This window comes from Marmota flaviventris, chromosome 1, assembly GCF_047511675.1.
Source record: "Marmota flaviventris isolate mMarFla1 chromosome 1, mMarFla1.hap1, whole genome shotgun sequence".
Taxonomy (NCBI): domain Eukaryota; kingdom Metazoa; phylum Chordata; class Mammalia; order Rodentia; family Sciuridae; genus Marmota; species Marmota flaviventris.
This window is the reverse complement of record NC_092498.1, coordinates 143,561,145-143,585,155: the sequence shown is the minus strand read 5'-3', so window position 1 is coordinate 143,585,155 and position 24,011 is coordinate 143,561,145. Positions and strand designations below refer to the sequence as shown.

Below are 24,011 nucleotides of genomic sequence, written 5' to 3'. Positions count from 1 at the left end.
GGGACTTACTTAAACTGAAAAGTTTTCTCTCAGCAAGAGAAACAATAAAAGAGGTAAATAGGGAGCCTACATCATGGGAACAAATTTTTCTACATGACTTTAGAATCTCAAGGCTGCAGGAATCTGAAGTGGATCTTATTTTTAGTGGGAAATCAGAGTAGCAGTTGCTGCTGCTCTGAAGTCAGGGACCAGGCTTTCTAGTTGGGCTTCTTTGACAGGTTTGTTATGTGATTTGGGGAAGATTGTTTTGACCCCTCAGGCTGATAAATATCACTCCCTGATCCATTTTCCAAAATTTTCAAAAAACTGTTTTCTTGATGGCAAGGATTTTTTTTTTTTTTTTTTTTTTTTTGCAGTGATCTCTGATAATTTGAGTCCTTTCACGTCCATCCTCACAATCTGGTGGTTTATTCCTTTGAAACACAGCAGACTCTTTCAAAGTACAGAAAAGCACAAAGGCACAAAGCTCAATCCAAATTAGAATCAACCCTTCCACGCAGACAGCTTTTAATATTGTTGGTGTGTAGAATCCAATGATCTTCCTGTGTGATTAAAATTTAAAAAGAAATCATAATTCAATTCCATGTGAAGTCGCGCCTTTGGAACTTAGTAATAGGCCATTAAGATGTGTGGGTTATTAATTACTCTTCGGTGACATATTTTGGAAGGACAGTTTATCTCCATCTTAAGAAGGCTCCACGGCCTCTGAGTCAGTCCCTGATGTGCCATAATTAGTTGCTTCTGGTCCATGCTCTTACCCATAATGTTGCCACAAACATCTTCCACATGCAAACCGTGCAGATTTCTGGATCCAACATATGACAGTTTTTATGGCTCTTGCTGTAACAGAGTAAATCACAGCCTCTGAAATGGCTCTACCAATTTAATTGATTCTCTGCTGCCTTTTCAAGGGACTCATTAGGGACCCCGGTTCTGTTTTGGTTTACCACCGAGCAGAGATTTCATTTTCTCTAATTGGAAAAGATTTGGCCAGGAGCAGAACCTCAGTGATGGTCACTAATAACCCCTTTGATCTGCCTCAGGGAACGTCAAAACAAGTTTGCCCCCTTTCTTATGACTGGAAATTCAATTGTCCAGTGAGCTCTCTCTGGCCGGCCATTATTGACCTTGTGGACATTAAAGACCGTCGTGGGATGCGCTTGGAGCCAGGGAGCCTACCATTGTGAATCTGCAGGTGGTATGGACACTCTGCCTCCCACATGGCCATGGGGCCTCTGAGCACCTGAAATGATGGCCCCATCAATCACTGCAGGATGGTGTTCTGATCAATGTCGACACGTGTGTGATGAGGGTTCCCTGAGACGATGTCACCCACACACTCCAGGACACTCACACAAGGATGAAATCAACCAAGGATGCATTTCTGACAGTGTCACCATCGTTAGGCAGCACATGGCTGCATATTCAAATTAAGCCTTATTAAGTGAAGAATCCTCCTCCCCACCCACATCAGCATGTTCAGAATTCCCCATGTGATGTGCCTTGGGTTGGGCTCCCTAGAAGAGAAGCCTGAGATGGTGATGTTCATCCAGCAGAGGCGTCGAGGGGTGAGCTCTTCAGAGAAAATGAGTTGCAGGCCAAGGGCGAGTGGTTCAGCTGGAATCTAGACTTGGCCAGACCCTGCGAGGAGCTCGGGAATAAGAATGGCATCTCAGCCCTGTCCCCTGTCCCCTGTGCAAGGATATGGCCTTCTGTGCCTCTGTATGTTGGTCACTGGGAGCTGCTGTTCCTGGCTGGGGGGTACCTAGTTGCAGGGGGGCAATCCTTGCAGGAAGAGCATTGTGGCCACTCTCCAGCCACCTTCAGATGGGTGCATCAGCCCAGGACAGGGTTCTGTGGGGGACAAACCCCTCTGCACCAGGCAGAAACCCATTGATGGTCCAGGAAAGACTGAAGTATCTCTGAAGCAGGCCAGAGACCCCCTCACCCAGAAGACCCTTACCATAATTAAGCAGAAACCCCCACCATATTTGTAGCATCGGAGAGCTTTGTGCACAGGACATCTGCAGAAGGCATTGTGGTCAGCAGCTGTCCCTTTGTTTATAAACTCCAGGTTTGCAGAAAAAACACTTGTGAAACCCTCCTCTGTCTAGAGGATGGAAAGAAATGCGCTTGTCATATGAGCCTCCCAGCCCCACCCTCTACACTGGGTGTCAAGTTCAAGGAATTTCCATACTCTTTGTTTAGAGGAAGAATTCTTAGGTGACAGTCACCTCTGAACCCTGTGGTCAATCAACTTGCTTCCCGAAAATTCTTCAGGTGTTTAGACTCTTCTCTCCCACTTCACCATGGACGGTCATGCCACACAGCTCTGCTTCTGCAGTAGCCACAAGCCCACCCAGACTTGATGGGGAACCCCACCCCATGCTTTGGTGGAGGAACCACAAAACCACGTATTTAAAGAAACACGTGGAGTGTGACCATGGTGAGGCCCATATTCAGAAAGTGGCATCTGCCACCATATTGAATTTGACCATCTTGGTCTTTTAACTGGAGGGTTTCGCCAGCTGTGTGAATTAACACCATATTCTGATGTTCACTTTTGCATGATCACTGTTTGTATTCATTTCTACCAGTTCTGGTTTGATTCTGTTCTCTATATGGGATTTTTTTTTTTTTTTGCTTCGTGTTTTGGTTTCTTTCCTGCCTTCCATTCCATCAACTGCCTTTTATGTACACCTCCCACACCCAGCACCGCGTGGAAGTTGTATGTCATCTTACTCTCTTGTTAGTTAAACCCTGACATTTTGAACATGGCCATTTGACTGAAAGTTCAAAGGCATCAATGATTCTACCAAACCATACAAGAATCTTAACATGCTCCCATCGAGGTGTTCCCTGTCCTGATTCTCACAATCTAGTTCTTTCTTTCTTTTTTTTTAATGGTACTAGAGATTGAACTCAACCACTGAGCCACATCCCCAACCTTTTTTTGTATTTTATTTAGAGGCAGGGTCTCACTGAGTTGCTTAGAGCCCCAACTTTTGCAGAAGGTAGCTTTGAACTCATGATCCTCCTGCCTCAGCCTCCTGAGCCGCTGGGATTTTAGGTTTGCATCAGCATGCCTGACCCCATCGTGATTCTCAATGTTATTTTTGTCTAGTATTTTATTTTACACACACACACACACACACACAGACACACACACACACAGACACACACACACATACACACACAATTTTTTTGGTGGGGGTACTGGAGATTAGATCCAGGGGCACTTAATCACATCTCTAACACTTTTTATTTTTTATCTAGAGACAGGTCTTGCTAACTTACTGAGGGTCTTGCTAAATTGCTGAGGCTGGCTTTGAACTTGCAATCCGCCTGCCTCTGCCCCCTGGGCTGCTGGGATTACAGGTGTGCATCGCCTCCAGCTAGTTGTGTATATTTTAACCCTCATGAGTTTGTTTTTGGAGAACATGATAATTTAATTTTCTGATATATTTATTGAAATCTTGCTATTCTTTCTTATAAACCCTTCCTTTTCTTTGCAGAAATTCCTCAGTAATGTGTTAAGGGGGTGTTTGTGAGGGATACCATTCTTCAGTTTTTGTTTGAAAACATGTTTATCTCACCTGCACCACTAATCAACTAGATTTGTAACTTTAAAATGGTGATTATCTTTCCATTAACACTTTGAAGAAATTTTGTTATTACCTCCTGGGGTTCCTTTTTGCTATCTAAAAGCCTGCTGTCACCATAAAAATTTTTGTGCTTTAATTAGCAACTCAATTTGTACTCATACCTTGAGACTTGGCCAAATGAAGGAATATGCTGTGTAGATAATCTCTCTTTTCTCACTGATTACTCTGAAGATATTCTCTTTGTTAGGCTTTCATTATGTGCTTAAGCACATGATAACACTTAGTTTTTAAAGATTTGTATCTTCCCTTAGTTCTGGAAAATTTTAACACTCACATATTTGATTACTTTTTAAATTCTTTTTAATTTGACTTTCTAGAAATTCTTTCTGTCCTCTATTACACTTTTTTTCCCCATCCTTCCTAACTATTAAATTTTCCATATGTCTGTATCTGTGTGCTGTATATATTCTGGTTAATTCCTCACTTTTGTTTTCCAGTTTACTAAGTTGCTCTTTAGCTGTGTTTAATATTTATAGATTCCCATCCACTGGATATTTAGAACCACTCTGAGTCTCATGTTATGCTTTATCTAGTTGAGCTGTTCTTTTTTCACTGCATTATCTTATTGTGCATTATCTTATTATCTCTTTGTTCTTTTGTTTTTTATAATTTTAACATGTTTTTCTAATAGTGCTTAATATTTTATGACTTTGAGTTATCCGTACGTTGGTCTGTTTTCTGCTGACTCAGTTTTATAGTGCTTTATTTCATGTGTGGATTGAAGGGGTGTGTGTGGGGGTGTGTGTGGGTGTGGGTGTTTGTGTGTGTGTATCAACTCATCCTCAATTGGAATTTTTTGCTCATGTGCTTATCTACCTAAAGCATCTGGATATGTGCCTACAGTGTGGATTTACCTTTTTTTCCCCTAATACTCCAAAGTCTGCCCCATAGATTGTGTGAATTTGGCCTATATTCCTACATATAAAGGATCTGATCTTTCATTGGAATTTTAAAAACATCCTTACCCAGAGTCCTAGGCAGATCTAGGTTTCATGCCACTTCTCTGGGTGGGGGCTCCATGTTCATGGAGAACACAGCTCCCTTAAGGGCCTCAAGTCATCTCAATCCCAGCTCCATCCCCTCTGACCCTAAAGCCTACCTCTTCTGTCCCCATGTGGCTATTAGAACCCTAGATTCAGGTCATTCTGGGCTGTACCAAGCCCAGCATCTCCTCAGGCTGCTGTGGCATGGGCTCCCATGAGGACTCCCATGACTTGGAACTCGGTCTCCATTTCTGTCACCTGGCAAGGCTGGCTTCATGAGCTCAGTTGTCATGCCCTTGATAGTCTGGTTAATTCTACCTTTTACTCTGAGTGAAGCCCAACAGGACCACAGGGCATGTGTGGGAGCAGAGGAGCCCCGTGGAATATGTGTGCCTTCTGGGTGTTAATGCTCTCATTGCTTATGGTGCTCAGAAGGCCCTGAGAGCACAGGGTTCTGTTGAACCCAGGAAGAGTCACCAGGGGGAATGTGCTGTGTCCACAGCCATGGACAGCTGGAAAAATGCCACACTTTTTCTTGAAATAAGAAGTTGCATCAAATGCACAGAGAAGCCAATGGCACGCTAAGAAAGAGACCAGCAAGGAAGCCCATCCTGGCCTCTGCCCTTCACATCACCCCCTGTGTTTGCCAAGCATCTGTGCTGCAGATGGTGACATCAGAGGAAAGGGAAAAGTGGGGCACACATAATCTCTTTTCCTTCCTTCCCTTCCTCCCTTACCTGTAAGCTGAAGGTACAGGGGGTTGGTCGAATGTGCATGTGTCGGGACTTCAGGGCAGAACAGATGACCCAGCTCTGGTTGGACTTTCTGCTCCTGGGACATCTGGCAGGACGCACACACCACATCAGCTCTGGAGCACAAATTGCCAACTCGGGCGATTCTGTGGAGGATCCCCGGCTCCTGCCTCTGCATTGAAAGTTGACATCCTGTGACATGAAGATGGTAAAATTCGTGCTTGTGATTTCAGATTCATTTTTATTTCTTTTTTTTTTACTTAGAATAATATCAAATACCAAATTTTAAAAAAATGAAAGAAAGAAAAAGAAAAACACCAACACGCATCAAGAAGGAAATCACAGAGGGAGGGAAAAGCCTTACCCTGTAGGACCTCTCAGCACTCCTGCTTCCTGCTTTTTGAACAAAGACCCTGTATTTTCATTATTCACGGAGTCAAGCAAATTATAGAGCAGGACTGAGCACTTTCCTGTATATTTTATTTAAATTTCTTTTTTACTAAAAATCCTTTGTTGTTCAGTCTCCCGTCAGCATTGACCTTGGTCTTTCAATTTGCTTCTGTTTCCCGCCTGCCCCCAACCCCGCTGCTCACCAAGCTCTCAGGTCAAGATCTGAAAAAGACCCCGGATGGGAACTGAGCCCAGGCTCAACTCAGGCCCCGGGAAATGCAAGGGTGGCCCTGGCAGAGGGCTGTCTGCTCCCCTTTCCTAAGGAATGGCCACCCCTTCCTGGGCCTCTGTGGTCCCCTCCTCCACTCGCCTCCCTCTTAAGAGCAGTTCCTTTTCTGGCTAGCTCTGCACCCACAAATTCAAGAGGGGGTGATCGTGAGCAGATGCAAGAGGGGGTCAGGGGCTAGGGGTGTCAGGACGGCAGCTCTAGTGGGAGTCTCCCTGAGACTTGTTGTGACTGAGTTGTCCCCATTGGTGAGTCCAAGTGCCTTCCAAATAAAGGCATGGAATGGAAAGTTCTGGAAGAAACAAAGGGAAGTGGGGGAGGGGGAGGGGAGAAAATAGGAAAAGTCACCCCCCGAAAAAATGAGGGGCCCAGTTGGACCTCAGATCAGCCCCTGTTCCTCAGCCCAGTGCTCCTTTATGGAGACCCCAGCTGGTCTCCAGACACACAGGGCAGTTCCTGAGAACTGGGTCGTGCCCTAGCTCCAGGGGACCAATAACTTCTGCACCTTGAAAACTCATACCCAGCTCCAAATTAATCTATTTAATGAAAGAAGCAGGAGGAACAGGCTTGGGTCCAGCGCGCTCTCCCAGCCCCCCTCTGGGTTTCACGCAGTCCATCTCCACCTACATTTAACACGGGATTGCATCTCTGGAGTCCTGATTCTGGAACATTCCAGGACTCGACCAGTACTTATCCTGTGGACCTGAAAGATAGTGCATCAGTAGGTCAAAGGACCAGCAGGCCACCCACCCGAGTTCTCAGATTTCACCCCTTACAACCTTAATTAAAACTATATACCATGCCTGTCAGAGACCCTATGTCAACACTCAATACCTCCCAGACCTCCCAGGCCCCTCCTGGCCTGCAGCGAATGACTTCCCCGGCTCACATGGCGGGGACTGTGGAGTTGGACAAAGAAACAATATGCGTTTGGGAGCTGGATCAACCTGAGTCTGAACCCTGAGGATATTCTCTTGTGTCTTAAGTGTTTAGGGTCAGATGATCTCATCTCTCTGAGCCTCCGTATTCTCATCTGTAAAATGAGTCACCAGAAGACCTACCTAAAAGGAACATCAGGAAGAGGGGTAGGCAGCATCATGGCGAGGACACGCTCTCTAAGGAATGGCCAGCAGGGAGCGGGCTTTGAACCAGCATGCCTTCCATGAATGAACGAGTGTGGCGTCAAAGTCACCCAAAAGCATTTCCCACCCCTTCCTTCTCCTTTACAGCTCTCCTAGTCTGAGCTGGAGAGTTAGGAACCCACTGCTTCCATGAAGACTCGAGACTCCATCTTTCCCTCCTTGAAATGGGGAGAAATAAGAGTGCCTGACTCCTCGTTGGATTATGAGGGTAGCGTGACATCTTGGGTAAAGCTCTCTAGGGTCTAGGAGAATGTCCTTCACACCTGCTAGTTGCCTTTACCATTTTCCATCTGGTATGTGGAAGGGATCCCTGAGCACCTGGGTCTCCCTGCTTCTACTATTGCCACCCACACCTACTTATTGTTTATAACAGACAAAATATTTCTCTGAAATTGGCCTCTCTCTGCCTAAAATCCTCAAAGGTTCCCCGTGGCCCTCCTAACACAGACTTCAAGGTTTGGCCACATCTACAACTGGACCCCTCTCTCTTTGCTTCCCGGCCCTCCAGTTGGCTTCTGCTATACTTAGTGCCACAGGGACTTTGCACATGCTGTTCTTCTCTCTCCTCCCTTGGCCTGTGAATTCCAGCTCAAATGTCCCTTCTGTGGCAACAGGGACTATGGAAGAGTTCTTTGCTACTTATACCCTGAGCGTCACACACCTGTTCTTTGTAGTGTTGCCTCTGTGTGACCTGACATTTCATGGAGTGGTCGGTGCCTGCCTCCCTCTCTGTATGATGAACTGCACAAGAACAGGGGCCAGGCCTTGTTTGCTCTTGGTACTCCAAGGTATTCACGATAGCTCTGGTGTGGCTGGCTCTGTTTCCTATTGTCAGTACCTAACTCCTTGTTTTATTATCCTGGGGATTGGGGGATTTGTGTTTGGGTTTAGGTACAGTAGGGTTTGCCCATTGGGAGATTAATAGAGAAGCCCTGGCCAAGGGCTTGTGGGAGCTGCTGCATGGACGTCCAGCTCCCTTGCTCCTGGAGCAGGATGACCCTAGAATTCACAAGGTGGGATTCAGTGCCCTCTGGGAGGGAGGTTCTTGAAAGAAAGAATGAATGCAGGCGTGGGAAGAAAATGTCCTGTGATAACAGCTCCTTGGTGTCTTGTTTGGGTGACTTATCTTAAGTGGACTTTGTGGACCTATCTAGGCCTCAGTTTCTCCACCTGAAAAATCACCTGTGATAAGCTGAGCATCGGAGAGAATGGACATAGGTCTCTAATCGAGGGTCCTCACCAAGAAACGTCTGCCCCAAGAGAACTTGGTCACCTTTGGTAGACACGACTGGCTGTCACAGCTGGACAAGGGGGCTGTGCCATGGGCACCTAGTGGGCATAGGCCAGCCCTCTACAGCGAGTAACTGGCCCCAAATATCGGTCCATCCACAGACCCTGTTTCAGGCTCTCACAGCCTTAAGAGTCTACACTCCTAAAATGGAATCAAATTCTTTAGACCCAAGGGAGGATGGTTTCCCGCTCTGGCTTCTAAGAAGCTCACGGCTGCATTTCACCTGTTCAAACATGTCCGATTTCTCCCATCTTTTCATTTCTAACATCAGGATGAGTCTACCAACATGGTGCATTGTGGGTTCATGGGCAGAGGTCTTATTGGGTTCTTCCGGAAGCACGTAGTCCTTGAATTCTCCCTCTGAATGTGTTCGGAGCTCATTGCAAGCTAGAGAAAGTGCTGCCCGGGGGACCCTGGGGACTATACCTGAGCCTTGTCAAAAGAGCTGCCCTTCACCAGACACTCTTCCAGAAAATTCTCTAAGCAATATGGCCGCCCTTTCTCTTTTTTAACTTGCTCTGCCCTGAATCCTTACTCTGGTCTCCTCCCACCCACAGACAAAGCTATTCTTCACTTTTACCTTCAACATCCTCACTCTAGAGACAGGACTCTGCAGGCGTCTGCTGACCTCCCACCTTCTGGGAAGCCACAGTCCCTCCCACCCTGGGCCTCCCAAGGACGCCCAGGGTGCTGTGTGGCCCATGAGGAACTAGGCGCTGCTATTCTAACCTGCAAGGCTCCCCAGTGGGGATGACCCCCTGCCACCTCCTCACAATGACACCCAGGTGGACCAGTTGTCCCTGCCACCCTCCCTGCCACTCAAGAATACCCTCCTCACCCTAAAGTTCACAGCCACTTGGGAGACCGGGGACTCTTCCCCTTTCCAGGAAAGGGGCCTTTTCATTATCTGTACTTCCTGATTCATCTCATGCCCCAACCTCCCTATAAAACCCCCAAGTTGGGGCAACTCTACTGCCTCTGTTCCCAGGGTCCCTGGATTGGCCTGAACCACCAAAAAAAAATCATATTTTTCATCTGCCTCTCTCCCACTCGGTAGGTGTTCTCCAACTGAAGCAATCAGAAGCCCCCGGAGGGCTTGTCAAACGCCAAGTGCTGACACCACCCCACAGACTCCTGACTGGGTGGCTCCAGGAATGGGGACAGGACTGAATCACTAACAAGATTCCAGGCGACGTGCAGGTGTTTTTTCAGAGACTGCACCCGACCAAGACCATGAATTCCTTGAAGTCGGAGACGCTGCCTTCTTAAGATCCTCTGTTCCTAGGGGGTGGTATGTGAATTAGCCAAATAAGTCCAGTCACATAGGAGGTCAATGTGCCCTTGGCTGGAGGTCTGGCTCAGCTGGTAGGGCACTTGCCTCACAGGCACAAGGCCCTGGTTCAGTCCCCAGCAAACACACAAGTGTCCTCTGCGCCAAGTCCAGCCTCGAGCTCCGTAGAAATAGGTGGATGGTGAGTGGCAACAGGTGCTCGGTCTTGGAAAGGCGCTCACCCAGCCAGATGCTGAGCTCTAAGTGAAAGAATGAACAAGGCTCGTTGTTGGAGAAAATGCCCGTTTATTGAGGAACTGCTCTGAATATTTATAGAGCCGGGGGAGGTTTGACCGTTATGACAGTTTAACAGTTTAATGGTTTGACAGTTGGCATAGGGTACTTTCTGATTGGTGGGTAAGGATCATGTGAACCAGCAGGGCTCACCATTAGATGGCTCTTCTCGGGGGATGGGGAAGTTAGTCTTTGGAGCCAGGGATTCCCAAAACTAAGGACATCTTCCAGGATTTGCTCCCCAGAGTCTACACTTAGCACTTCCCATGCAGGGTCCTTTTAATCTCTTTGCACCATGCCCCGTGGCATAAGCTGTATTCCCCTATTTGTGGAGAACTTGGGGAAGGATCAGAAAAGCTCTGGGTCTTCCCTGTGAACTTCCCTGTTTCTGGAGTCCTTGGGTTACATACAGAAGGAGGCATTTCACTGACACCACAAGGTTAAATAGGATCCGTTTGTCTCCAGGTTCACTTTTGCAGAAGGACTGGGGGAGGGGATGACACAGTTGACACAGGCAGATGCGTCAATCAGCAGGATTCTGTTTTGCTACGTTGATGACATCAGTACAACTTTTATCCTAAAACAGCCTTTTAAGGGCTCTGCTTCAACATTTCCTCTCCTCCAATTCTGGGTGCGCTTGAGCAAAGTCACTGGCCCTCAGTGGGAATGTAAAGTAGTTTGGTTTAAATTTCGAGCCTGTGCTTTTAGATCCTTCCTCTTTTTTATTGGTTCTTTTTAGTTATACATGACAATAGAGTCCATTTTGACATATTATACAAGTATGGAATAGATCTGATTCTAATTAGGACCCCAGTCTGGTGGAAGTACACGACAGAGAGATTCACTGTGCTGTATTCATATACGTGCCTAGGAAAGTTATGTCTAATTTGTTCCACTGTCTTTCCTTTTCCCATCCTCCTTTCTTTCCTTTATTTCTATTCCCACCCATTTGTAGGTTAATTTCCACATATCAGAAAAAAAAGACCTTTGTTTCTTGGCACTGGCTTATTTGACTTACCATGATAGTCTCTAGGTCCATCCATTTGCCAGCAAATGTCATGGTTTCATTCTTCTTTATGGCTGAGTAATATTCCATTGTGTATATATACCACTTTTTTTTTCCATTCATCTCTTCCAGGGCACCTAGATTGGCTCCATAGCTTGGCTATTGTGAATTGAGCTGCTATAAACATTGATGTGGCTGTACATTTACTTCTCTTTTACATAAAAAGGGCTGAGGCTGGTATTGAGAGGGTTGACCAGTTAACTGAGCTAACTTTTTCTTTGGTACCAGAGATTGAACCCATAGCTTAGCCACAGAGCCACAATCTCAGCCCTTTCTTATATTTTATTTATAGATAGTCTCACTAAGTTGCTTAGGGCCTGCAGGTGTCAGGTCAAAGGCCCCTCCTGGGCAGCCTCCCCACCCGCCAAGCAACACGCACGACATCAGGATCCGGTGATGAGCCTGTGTACTGTGACAGTCCCTGTCCCCACCTGGACACCAGCTCTGTGACAGCAGGGTCACCAACACATCCCCTAGGGCCCTACCCTGCGGTCAGTAGCCAAGAAATGAACGGAAGAGGGTAAAAATCAGGAGGGCAGAAAGACAGGAGCCCTCTAGGCTTCATCCTTTTCCGAAACCTCCACCCTCAACAAGTGTCCCTGGCTCTGTGGACTCCAGCGAGCTGTGGGCCACACACACGCGCACCCCCATCACGCACCCACCGCCCGACCTCCCATCTGCCTGTCACCCAGGCTCCTGCCCAGGGCACTGCCTGATGGGCCTGGGGGGCAGTAGGGGCTCGGGAGTGCTCCCGTCCAGATCCGCCTGCCCCATAATGACTTCTCTGGAGCAAGTTCCTGCAGGCTGCGGTGGCACAGGAGAGTGACAGGAGCCAGGACAGGTATGGTTGCCATGATACAGCCCTCGCAGTAATTCAGCCTCAGAGCTCTGCATCCCCAGAATAACTGTATGATCTGTCATGGGAAGGGAGGAAGGAGACAGAGCATCGTGTGGCCTAATGTCCCCATCTCCAAAGACACAGGTCTAAGTTCCTGTGGCCAAGGAGGCCCAGCTGAGGTGGTGGAAGGCAGACCCACATGGAAAGCCACATCTGCTCCATGGAAGGGAAACGGTGAGTCAGAGAAGCTGTGGGATAGCCACGGGGAACCAGCCTTCCTACGGCCACCAGGCCCTTTCTGTAAGGGACAGCCTGCCAGTGCCTGTGGCTGGCTCCCCTTCCCTCCCAGCCCTGTGTGGACAAAACGCAGCCTCCACTGCTGAAAATGGCCAGAGGGTGGGGGGACGGGGGAGAGCGCTGGCCAGGACCACGGAGCCCGTGTCCCGGGCGTCAGGAGGCTGCTCCTCCAGGCTGGGCCTTGCTCCCCACCACCCGCATGGCTTCCCTGCCCCACCGACTCTTGGGAACAACTGGAGACAGGAGGCCCCTTTGGGAGGCCCTGCTGTCTCGTGGGGCAGAGGCGCCACTTTGGGCACCGGATGTGGCCCCATTGCCTCTGCTGCGAGGCAGGCGCATGGTTTGTCCCTGGCGATGCAGCTTGGCTCCCAGCATCTGGGCCCTCCCACCTCAGCCTCCACATCAGAACCCCCAGGCCTCCAGGGGTCTGGCACAGACTGTTGCTGGCCTCTGTCCTCTGGGAGCCACACCTCGGATCACCTGGGAAAATGCTCTCCCATCTCAGGGGGACAAGTGCGGGGAGCTGGGAGGAGCAGCCAGCACATGCCCCCCCCCCCGCACCCCCACCCCACACTGCCCAGGGACGGGCCACCCAAGGCGGTCCTGGCTCTCCACACCCACTGGGGCTCAGAGCTGCCTCTGAAACCTGCACTGGGGCTCTGGCCTTGTGCAAGTCACTGACCCACAGGGCCTGCCCACTCCATGGGGTGCACGACAGGAGGACAGCAAAACACCCCACTCTTGCTAATTCTTTGCTCCAGCAACAACCCCCACCCCCACCTCCACCCCCACCCCCCACCCCTAGAGGTGAAGAATGGCGCCTTTCAAAGGCACTCTGGGCATCTCTAGGAGGAGTCTGGAGATGGAAGTCTGCAGCAGCCTGGGGAGGCCTGGGGCTGGGGAGCCGCAGAGGCTGTGGGAGGGGGAGGCCTGCGGCCAGGGTGCATCCAGGAGCAAGCCTGGGGTACCCGGCCCCCGACAACCTCTGGGAAAGCACGTGCTTACTGACAAACACAGCTCCCAGGAGGAACCTCAGATACCCCGCCTCCCAGTGACACCCGGGGCCACACTAAGGGGCCTAACACAGGGGCCAAGACCCGCCTGGCTCCCGCCCGAGACCCCTGGGTGGCCACACACCCTACCTATGCGGCCCTCTCCTTCACTGGACGGGGAGTTAGGTGGAACATGAAGTCCCTGGAGGGGAGCGAGCCCAACAGACTTTGGAAAAGGAGAAAGGAGGGACTGAGAGTGTGGGGGACGGAGGGGAGGAAGAGTGAGCGAGGACTTTGAGGACCAGAAGATGAAAGACAAGGGACCCCCCCTCCCCTCCAAAGAACACTGTGCCCAGACACCCAGAGACGTCAAGGAGGCTCCCGAGGCTGCAAAAGCCACCAATGGTGACCGTGTTGCTGTTCTGGATGGAGCCAGCCTAGGAGGGGGTGCTGTCCAGCTCAGGCAGTGCCCAGGAGAGAGGGCCACTGGGCGGGGTACCTGCAGGGCCGGCCAGCTGCGCTGCTGCAGGAGGGCGGGCAGAAGGTCCCTTTCCTGTTCAGCAAAGACACTCTCAGTTTAGCAAACACAAATAAAACTGACTTAAAAAAAATGGGAAGGAACAACCCCTCTGGTCCCCGTGCAGTGGGGTGGGGTCCAGGGTCGCCATGTCACTGGGCTGAGACTCACCTCGGCTCTCACGACAGATGCGCGAGGCAGGCTCAAGTGTGCCTGAGGTCAGGACTGGAGATGGCAGAGCCAGCGTCCCAACAGCCTCTCTGATCCTGACCTCAGTCCTCCACCACCAGGAGGGTTGAGGTGCCCCCACGTCACCCAGGAGGAGACAAAGCACCCCAGGCCGGCAGCCAACAGGGCCGTGCGCCCGGCAGGGCTGAGCGGGGATCTGGACCCAGGTGTGTCTGGTTTGAGCCTCTGCCCTCCCAGGATGCCCCTGCTGTCTGCAAGTCACTAGCTCTGGTCCAGCTGGGTCCTGGGCACGCCTGGCCAGCGCTCACAGAAACAGCTTTTCCAGAACCCTCTGCTTGTCCTTCCACGGGGGAGATTACAAGTCCGCTTCTCAAACTGGCCTTTATGAGGCAGAAGGAGGGGCAGGCTCATGGGAGGCTGGGAGGTTCCCCTGGAGGCCCGGGCGTCTCAGACAGGACCTGGAGGAGGGAAGGGTCCGGGCCGTGGTGCATCCTGAGCAGGACACGGGCTTGGGGGGACTCAGGAGAGCCACCGAGGAGCATGGCCAGGTCAAGCAGGGGTGCCCCTGGGAGCGACCAGTGCAGAGGGAGTGGTTCACTTTGGCTCCCAGGTTGGGAGGCTTCAGTTGGAGGCTTCTGGGTGACATACGTGGTGGACAAAGCCACTCATCCCACAAGGAGGCAAACGAGAGGCCAGGGTAGCATGGCGACCTTGCAGGGCACACACCCTGGTGGCCTTGACCGCCCGAGGCGCTACCCCTCAGGGTTTCCACCACCTCCTCACCTGGGGCCATGGCCTGGGGACCTCACCTGTAACACAGGGGCCCTTGGTGCCACTTCAGATCCTTACCACGACACTCATTTTCACTGCCCACCTACTAAGTGCCAGGCATGTTGCTGGGGACATGACGGTGTAAAGGACAGACAGGTCACCACTCTCAACGGAACCCGCAGCCTTGTGTCTTTGTTGGGAGCTGAGGTTTTTACAAGAGGCGTGTGTACAAAGGGCCAAGAAACCCAGCTTCCCAAGTTCATTGCCGACAGGCGACCAGTTCTGAGAACATCTGCACACCAGGGCGGAGCAGGGCAGCGCACAGAGGATGCGCCATGGAGACGGGACTCTCCCTGACAGGGACAGGTGACAAATGTGGGTCAGGAGAGAACCTCTAGCAACCCTGGGATGAACCAGAGGAGCCAGCAGGGCTCTTGGCTTTAATACAGAGCCAGCAACTCACAGCACGTCCACACACCCTGCACACGTGCACACACATGAACCCTCTGCACGCCCCACACATGCTTGAACACACATGAACTCTCCCCCAGGACTATCTGCTAACAGGTCTGGTTCTCAACCAAGCGTGCTCTGTCCCGTCCCCAGCTCCATCGCCCAGGACACCTGGCAATGTCTGCAGACATTTCTGGTCATCACGACTGGGTAAGAGATACAGGTGGCATTTGGGGACACAGGAAGACACACTTGTCTGGGGCCCCAACACAGCTTCTTTCAGTATTCTTTGCAATTTTTCTTTGTTTTTTTAGGTTTTCAGAAACATTTACCACCCGATGTCCCTGCCCCAGCTCTGCCACTTGAACCAGTGACAGACCTGGGCAGGTCTGGACAGGCACAGAGTCCTTGCAGGACTTAAAATAACAAGTGCCCATCAAGCGATGCATGGGGGCCTCTCTGTCCCAGCACCGACAGCCCCGCCCACCTCGGGCCTCACCATGGTGGCTCACAGCGGCTCACAGGGTCGGCACATTCGTAACTGCTGCCCCAGACCCTCCTTTGTCTTGTGTCAAGCACGGACACCACCTTCCTCTGGTGGAGGCCCCATCAGATTGGGCTCGGTCTCCAGCTCTCCAGGCGGGGGACCCCAGGGATCCATCTGTCTCTGCACTCAGCGTCGCCCCCCTGAGCCCACAGCATGTGCCTACCATGAACCGAGCACCATCTGGGGAGGAGGGACGGCAGAGGAGCCTTGCAGGCCCACAGGGGACACTGGACCTCAGACTCTTCATCAGCCCTGGGGGTGAGAGCAGGAGGACACTTCCCTGCAGGGGAGGCTCACGGTGCCTTTTTAGTGGTGGCCTCACTGAGGAGGGGACATCTGAAGAGAGCAGGGGAGGGGGACACAAGTGTATCTGCATGGAAGAGATGGTTCCAGGCACAGGGAGGTGACAACTCAGGGGCACATGGCCAGGAGGCCAGGAGGCTGGGGTGTCCTCTGACATGGGTAGAGAGGGACGAGCATCACCAGCGCCACAAAGCCCAAGGCCACAGGTGACTGGCATGTAAACATGCAGGGCTCAGGGCAGGACGCCTGCTTTCCTCGAGAACCCCATTCTGCACTGGACGGGACAGGACGGGGCGCACGTGCAGAGCACATGTGGCGACGTGGCCCAGCCTGCCTCGGCACAGCCTGTGGGGAGAAGGCGTTAAAATTTTAATGGCTGGAGAATCCCCAAAACAGCACTTTGTGACACAAGAAAATGACATCGCTGAAGGCAGAGAGGGCTGGAGCTGCCCGGCTGCTTGCTCGCCCACTGTCTTCTGTTCTGAGTGCAGAGCACGGAGCTGGGCAGCCTGGCACTGTCATCCACAACGTGGAGCCTCGCCACCTGCCAACTTTTTACAAGTCCCTGAGGCCACCTTGATGCCCAGCCAGGCTCCGAGAGAGGGGCTGCAGGGGCGTACAGGAGGAACTGTGCTGAGACTCGGGGCTTCACTGTCAGGCTGGAGGCCTTCTGTAAGACCGACCTTGACAGAAGACTGGGTTTGCAACCATGTTATGTCCCCAGCGTGTTCAGTGACACGACAAGCAGCGCCCACCCCGTCAGTCCAAGGACATCTGCCTCCACTCTGTAACCCCAGATGTCAGCCCACACCCAGCCTCGATCTACCAAGTCCCCGACCCCATGGCAGCTAAGCCCATGGAAGGTGACCACAGCTTTTCACTACGCGCGAGGGTTTGAGCTCTTCCAGGTAAGACACCATCACAACTTCCTCGTGCAGACACCTCCCCTGGTCAGACCTCCTTCACTTGCACATGAAACACGTGTGGAACAGCAGGACTGGCATCGGGGCCCCATGACAGATAAGGAAACCTGGGCTCCCGGGGGATCAGCCACCAACAGGGACGTCACCTCTGTAACTTTCTCTTCTCTGTCTCTTAAGTGGAGGTAAACTTCCACCTGGGGGGACTGTCACTTACACATAAAAAGGGATGCGTGGGAACTCAGCCTGGCGTTTAGCACAGAGTCTTCCTGGAAGAAAAGATAAATAAAGGAGGCAGGTCTTACAGGGTGGCACTGCCGGGGCGGGGGGGGGACCTGTGGGCCCAGTTTTGGTTGTTGCAATGACCAGGAGTACTCCTGGGTTTACTGGGAAGCAGCTGTTCCCCCCAGATATCCTAGATGGCCCATGCCATCCACACCCCACTGGGAACCTCTGAGCCTCAAAGCTCCCTGCTGTCCCCTCTGCTGACAAAACCCCTTCCCACAGACTCGAGCACCAACCTCAGCTGTCCTGCATGTCGAAGGACATTCAGCAGCACCCCTGGCTCCTTCCTAGAGGCCAGCAGCACCCCTCAAGCCATGACAACCCCAATTGTCACCACATGTCCCCTGACAAGTGGCCCGGTTGACCACTGCACCCCAGACCATGGCCCCGTTTGGCTCTCTGGTACCGACAGGCAGGAAGACCCAGGCCCAGCCCTCCCAGGCAGAGGGGCTTCAGACGGCTGGGGGACAGAGCTGCTGCCAGGGGGGACGGAGCTGTTGCCGGGGACTTTCTGGGTGGAAACAAGAGCGACACATGGTCTCCTCGTGCCGTGCCGATATTCTCTGGCTGCGTGTGCGCGGCAGAGCACCCCCATGGGCCCTCGGTCGAGGCAGAGTGTGCCCCCATCACCAGGCAGCTGCCTTCTGGTGTCGCTGACAGTTTTTTTCATACTTAAAAACAGAACGAAACCAACCAAACAAACAACGAATTTTAAGCCTCTTAGGTGAAAGGCAGCGATTCCCAGCACCCCACAGGCCCCTGCCTGGGCGCACAGCGGCACCGCGTCTGGCAAAACGCACGGGGACGATTTATGTTATGGATAGAGAAGAATCTTCAGGGAAGGAGGGAGCAAGTGTGTCCCTCAGCACTTCAGTTAATAAGGGGGGAGAGGGAGAAAGGGGATGAGAGAGAGAGGGAGGGAGGGAGGGAGAGGAAGGGGCATCGCTGATCAGAGCGCCCCCCTCCTGCATCCTGCTTCCCTGGCCAGAGTACCCCACTCCTGCATCTGAGCTCCTTCACCAGCGCCTGGCTCCCGCCCCGGGGGCTGCAGCCAGGCAGCTGGGAGCCATGAGCGGTCACCTCGCTAATTCAATAAATGAACTCTGACAAGCCTAACCGGTTGTTTGGATGGATCCTCTCTCCTCCCACCTCTCCGGTGCACGAAACCTCAAATAAAATAAATTAAATAAAACACAAGACACAATCCCAGTCTTTTCTGGCTGCCTTCTCTACTGAGCATCAGAAAAATGCTAATGACACAGGGCTGGGCGGGCGGCCTGAGCTGTTTTCTTTCCCTCCTGCCTCCTCCCCCTGGCGGCAGGCTGGCCTGGCCATTATTCCTCTGGCTGCCATAGGTGTCTTCAGCCAATCAGAGGAGATGGCAGCCGCTTGCACCTTGCTGACAGCTGCTGTCAAAACACTCTCACAAGCAGCAGCTCAATAATAACTCGAAAATGAGATACAAATGAGCGGCTCCTCCTGAGTGGCCGCGCCCTCCTGCAGCCCTCTGGCTCTGGGTGCGGCAGGGACCTCGGGGATGCGCAGAGGCTGCAGCAACCCTGGGGACGTGAGTTGAAAACCCACAGACCAACTGGCCAGACGTGGGCTACTCTGCCAGGAAGATGCCAAGTCCCTTGGAGGGGACGACGGGACTTGGGGGCTGGTCTGAGGTCGTTCCCCAAGGGATGTGGCCACCTCAGGATGCAGCTGCTGAGATAAACCTTTGCTAGGAAACAGCCGTGGGGGCACCTGAGGGCCAGCATGGGAGGCCCTGCCCAGGACACCCTGGCCCCACCTGGCCCTCCCACCGCCCACTGCTGGCTGCTGGCTGTTTCCTGTCAAGCCAACTCTTTTCCAGAGTCTTGGGCTATTTCTCCCCCAAGGAGGTCCCAAGGCACAAAGCAGCCCCGGGAGCACAGAGCCAGTGAGTCAGAACCCCTCCAAGGCTCCAGAATGGAGGGGGCTGGGCTGGAGGCAGGAGGGACTCAGGCTCAAGTCATGGCTGGGCCAGAAGTGTCCGCTGGAGAGGGAGGGAGGGCACAGTCCGCTGCAAATAGCAGTGCGCACTCCACACGTGCACACTGTGCCTGTCCAGGTTAAGGGATGGTAAAAAAATCCACTGGTGCTTTTCTCCTCTGATATGCAGACTGCTCAGGGCTGGAGGTGCTGCTGGGTTTCATTAAGCCAAGGTGGTGGCTCAGGCCGGGGTGGAAAGCCACGAAGGGATGTCATGAACATTTCAGGCCACAGAGCGCTACCGTCCCAGGCTCCTGGGACCACAGCTCTTCACAGGCCTCCCTCCTGCTCCCCCCCCCACCCCCTGGGCCTCCCTGCAGGGAGCCTGGAGCCCTCCATCTGTGGGTTGGGTCAACATTCAGCTTACCTGGTTTGCGAGTGACAATGTGCATGCTGAGTGACGGGGCCTACGTCACTGAGTCTACACAGTGAGCTCCCCTAAAGGACGCTGCGGGCCAGAGCAGCTAACTCCAGAGCCGAGCTGGCAGTCCAGTGCTGCAGGGGAAGGGCAGAGCCCCTTGCAGCCCGCAGCCAGGGGAGTGGTCAGCTGCATGCAGACCCCCCTCCTGAGCCAGGGCAGGAATGCAGAGTGCAGCCTGGCATAGGCTGGGCTCTCACCTCACCAGCTAGGAAACCCCCGAGACCTCCAGCGAGTCACCTCCCTCTCCCAGCGCTGTCTCCCATCTGTGAGGTGGTGACACTATCACTGCTCCCCATGGGAAGCAGGTGGGCGGGAAGCGGGTGCTGCGCCTGCTGGGGCTGGGAGCGGCGTAGGTCCTTGTTCAACTTCCCAAACTCTCCAGCATGAGACTAGTTCCAGGAGCAGCAGAAAGGGTTCTAAAGAGCAAAACTGACTTGCTAACAGGGAAAGACTCAGGGCACTGCCGTGAGCCAGAGAGCCCTGGAGTGACAGAAAGTGCCGGGCCAAGTCCCGCCAGCACAGCCCCTCCTGGCTGTGTAAAAAGGGCGGCATTGGAGCTGGAGGCTGGGCTACACACCTGGGGAGAGGACACCAGGCATGGAGCAGGGCTGAGAGTCAGCCACTGGGTCTGAGTCTGCACCAGAGTTCAGGACACACGCCTGCCCTGGCCACCATGCTCAGGTGACACATAGCTGCCCTGCTGGGAAGAAATGCTCTCCTTCTGGTGCGCACGCGTGTCCTTGCAGGGGGGCAGCTGCTAGAGGAGCAGTACAGGGCAGGCGGAGGCGCCCACGTGGGCCACCACTGGGGAGCGCTTCCCGCTGGCCTCATTCCCCCAGGTGCATGCAGGTGTGCTCACCTGGTGGGCACCTCCACCACCCCGGTTCCTGCCCTGTCCCCTCTGCTGTATGGAAGCCTCTCCCCTCCTGTCACTCCAAGACTGAGAAGCAAGGGGCCCGGTCATGCTGCCCTGGCCAGAGAGCCTCCGGCCGGTGGCACTGCCTCCCCCAGGGCTCGCTTCCCCACCCACAGCCCCCCCTTGGTGTCACCCATGAAAAGCCCCCACCAGAGGATGGACCTGGACCTGAGGCCACGTTCCTGATACCACAGCCCACACCTGGAGTTGAGCATCTGCAGAACAACATCATCTGTCACGCTAAAATAATGCTGTTAATTTGAATTTATTGATTTTAAATTCTGTTTATATTTAACTTGAAAATGTGTTTTGCGATTATAGTCCTCAAAGAACCAAGAGCTCGGGCTGCCAGTGGACTCCGAGTTCCACATTTGTCCCTGGGTGAGTAACGCCATGACAAGAATATTGACACTGTCACCGTGGGGCGGACCCCTTTAAAGGGGTCTTTCCACACTGCTCCAGTCTGAGATGCTGAGCTGGCCGTGGCCACAGGAGGTGCCCCAGCTCGAGTGGAGCTCCCTCCCGGAGGGACAGGGAAGCAAGGTGATTCTCCTGAGGGCACCCGGCCTCACTGAGGGGTGGCAAGGCTCAGCCCTGGTCCTTCTAGAAGCGGGAGCAGCGAGCTGTGCTCTGCCACCTCGGACCTACGGTAGCCAGACTCGGCCGCTCACCACACCACAGGCCCCAGGGAGGACTAAGTGGCGCCGACCACCTGCCCGGCCCTTGGAGTCTTGTCGAGGTGAGCTCCACCCGGAGCCCACCAAGATGGCCCCTTCCCTTCCTGGAGTCTCTCCTGCTCCTGTGACCCTGCGCTGGCCCAGCCACTGCTCCGTGAGCCCGGCTCAGCTAGATGTTCCTCTGTGGGTAAGAGACCAAGGGTGGAGACCGCCTTTTCCTGGGAACCTGCAACACAGGATTCCAGGCAGCCATGAATCGGTTTGTGCTGGTTTGGGAGGCAGAAGCTATCCACCATGGCTGGCCTAGCTCAACCCTTTCAGATTCACTCAATGAACAGGCCAAGAGAGATCATATTACTGCCTGGGGACACACAGTGGAGGCAGGGCAGAGCTGGGCCAGAATTCTGCCTCCTGCCTCCCTTGGCTGGTGCACAAGTCACTGGGAAAATCACACTGGCTTCCTTCCAAGCCAACAGCCAGCGTTTGATGACTGAAGGACAAGGACAGCAAGAGAAGTGGTGACTCAGATGACCTGGGTATCCGCCCTCAACAAGTGGTGCTTGTAATGGCTGGGCAGCAGGGACTGTGCCACCCCTGACCTTGGCGGGCACGTCCGTAGGCAGAGGCAGGATCATTAAAAAGCAGGGCAAAGACCCTGAAATAGAGTCACTTGAGCCACTCCATGGAAGGAGTGGTCACTCAGCATGTCCCCACTCCTCAGGGCTGTGTCCTGCATCCTGGATGTAGAGGCACAGTCTTAGAAATGTGGCTTATGTGTGCCCACCCTGTGACCTGGGCCAGGGTCTGGAGGGACGCAGAACAGACCTGTGGCAGACCTCTGGAGAGGCCTGGGAACAGCCACACGTACTGTCCTCACACTGAGCCCAGGCGGAGCTGGTGTCCTGCCACTGCTCTGCTGCCCCAGGCCCACGCACACCCACCAGGTGACACCAGATCCCGGGGGCAACTCACTCACGCTGAGGTCGGCCTGCTACTTCCCCGCGTGGTGAGTCGGAGTCGCGGTGACAACCTGTGCAGGCTGTTTTCGTGCCCACGCGGGCGGGCGGCGTGATCTGCCCTCTGGCCTCAGTCCCCAGGCCGACTCTGGTGGCAGACGCATGTCCTCCTGACCTAGAGCTAAAGCACCTGTGCTGCCCTGGGAGCCGAGAGTCCCCCCTTCCCCAAACCCATGCAACGTGCTCCGTGGGGGCAGCACCTGGCCCCTCACGTGGGGGACGCCTCTTCAGCATCCCCAGCAGACAGCTGTCCCCCGCTGCCCTGTCCTCCCTGCCGAGCAGCTCACCTGCAGTCTTACAGTCTGGGACATTATCTTTTCTAACCTTCTTTTGGTGACCATGGGGATCAACCCTTGGGCACGCTGCCACCGGGCTTCCTCCCCAGCCCTTTCCTACTTTTCTATTTTGAGTCGGGGTCTCGCCACGTTGCCCAGGATGGCCTCAAATTCGCAGTCTCCCTGCCTCAGCCTCTCAGGTCACTGGGACATGGCGTGCCCATGGCCCCCGGCCTGAAGCCTGTACTCTTGTGTGACCACAGACTTACAGGAGCTATAGGGAGGAGACCCCTCCCAGCTTCCCAAGGGGACAAGACCAAAGCTCAACCTGACCACAGGAAGGCAGCCAGCGCCCCCACAATCCCAAAACCCCAGTCCTGCAGGCGCCCTGCGGGGTGGCCCCTCAGCCCACGACGCCTTCCCACAGTCGGCCTGGCGCAGACGGTGTCATTATCAACGGGTGCCTCCCTGCCCCGGCACCCCCGGATCTATCCGTCTTCTCTCCGGCCACTTAGGGAGCCTTAGCCAAAGGACCCTCCAGCACGCCCCCGGCTGGGATGGGTGCTTCTACTCTGGGTGATTCTCGGGGAGCCCCCAGGCTGCCGTGGGGCACAAGTGCTGGCTCCTCCCCAGCCGAGCAGCACCTGTGTCTTTAGCCGCGCTCCTGACAAGTCACCTGGGTTGCTTCCGACTCTGGGCTGCTGTGGACACGGGGGCGCGTCCCTGCTCCCTCTCAGGGCACCGCTACTCCTAAGGCAGGAGCCGCCCCTGGTACAGCCCACGCACACAGTGTGCCTGCAAGCTTCCAGAGTGCATGGCCAGCACCACATCCCACCACCTCCAAACCAACCCTGGACCCTCAGCTGTCCCCCAGTGTCATCTGTCCAGCTCAGAGCACCACTGAGCCACGTCCGGGCTCCAGGACTGTCTGCTCTAGACCTTTTTTTAAATGAGACCGTGCAGCTGGGTCTGTGCAGCTTCGCTCACCCACTTTCCAGGCTTGAAGAGCTGTCAGTGCCTCTCAGTTCCCGTGTACAGGTGGCCACAATCTTCGGCCCACTCCTTGACTGGCAGACGTGTCCCTCTCCATATGCACACTAGTGCTCACTTCTCTGGCGCCGACGCCCAGACAGCAATTCCAGGTCCTGCGGTTGGGCATGGTCACTCCCTTCCTGAATGATTGTGCCAATTTCAATTTCCACCAGCACCGTGCGAGGACCCAGCTCCAGCACGTCCCAGGCATGTTCCCATCCCCACTGACTTGTGTCCCAGACATTGCATGGTGGGAATATGCGTGTCACTCCCCAGCACCAAGCTGGCTCCAGGCAGCTTCTGCTGAGTCAGCCGGGCAGCCCCCTGGACACCTTTGGCAGGGTGTCCAGCCCAGGTCCTCTCCGCGGATGCCACCTGGTCAGTCCCTGTTCCCCCTGCATGAGGAG

The 24,011-nt window shown here is 53.8% G+C and overlaps 1 long non-coding RNA gene across 2 annotated transcripts; it reads right to left on the bottom strand.

The window, feature by feature from the left end:
• Positions 1–380: 380 nt before the first annotated feature.
• On the bottom strand, positions 381–23,735 carry LOC139704805 (uncharacterized). 2 transcript variants are annotated; one of them, XR_011706826.1, is made up of 4 exons: positions 23,560–23,735; positions 6,704–6,779; positions 5,386–5,592; positions 381–840 (listed from the first exon to the last, which is right to left on the bottom strand). It is a non-coding gene; the product is annotated as an uncharacterized lncRNA (long non-coding RNA). The 2 variants fall into 2 exon arrangements; XR_011706827.1 differs by lacking the exon at positions 6,704–6,779.
• Positions 23,736–24,011: the final 276 nt, after the last annotated feature.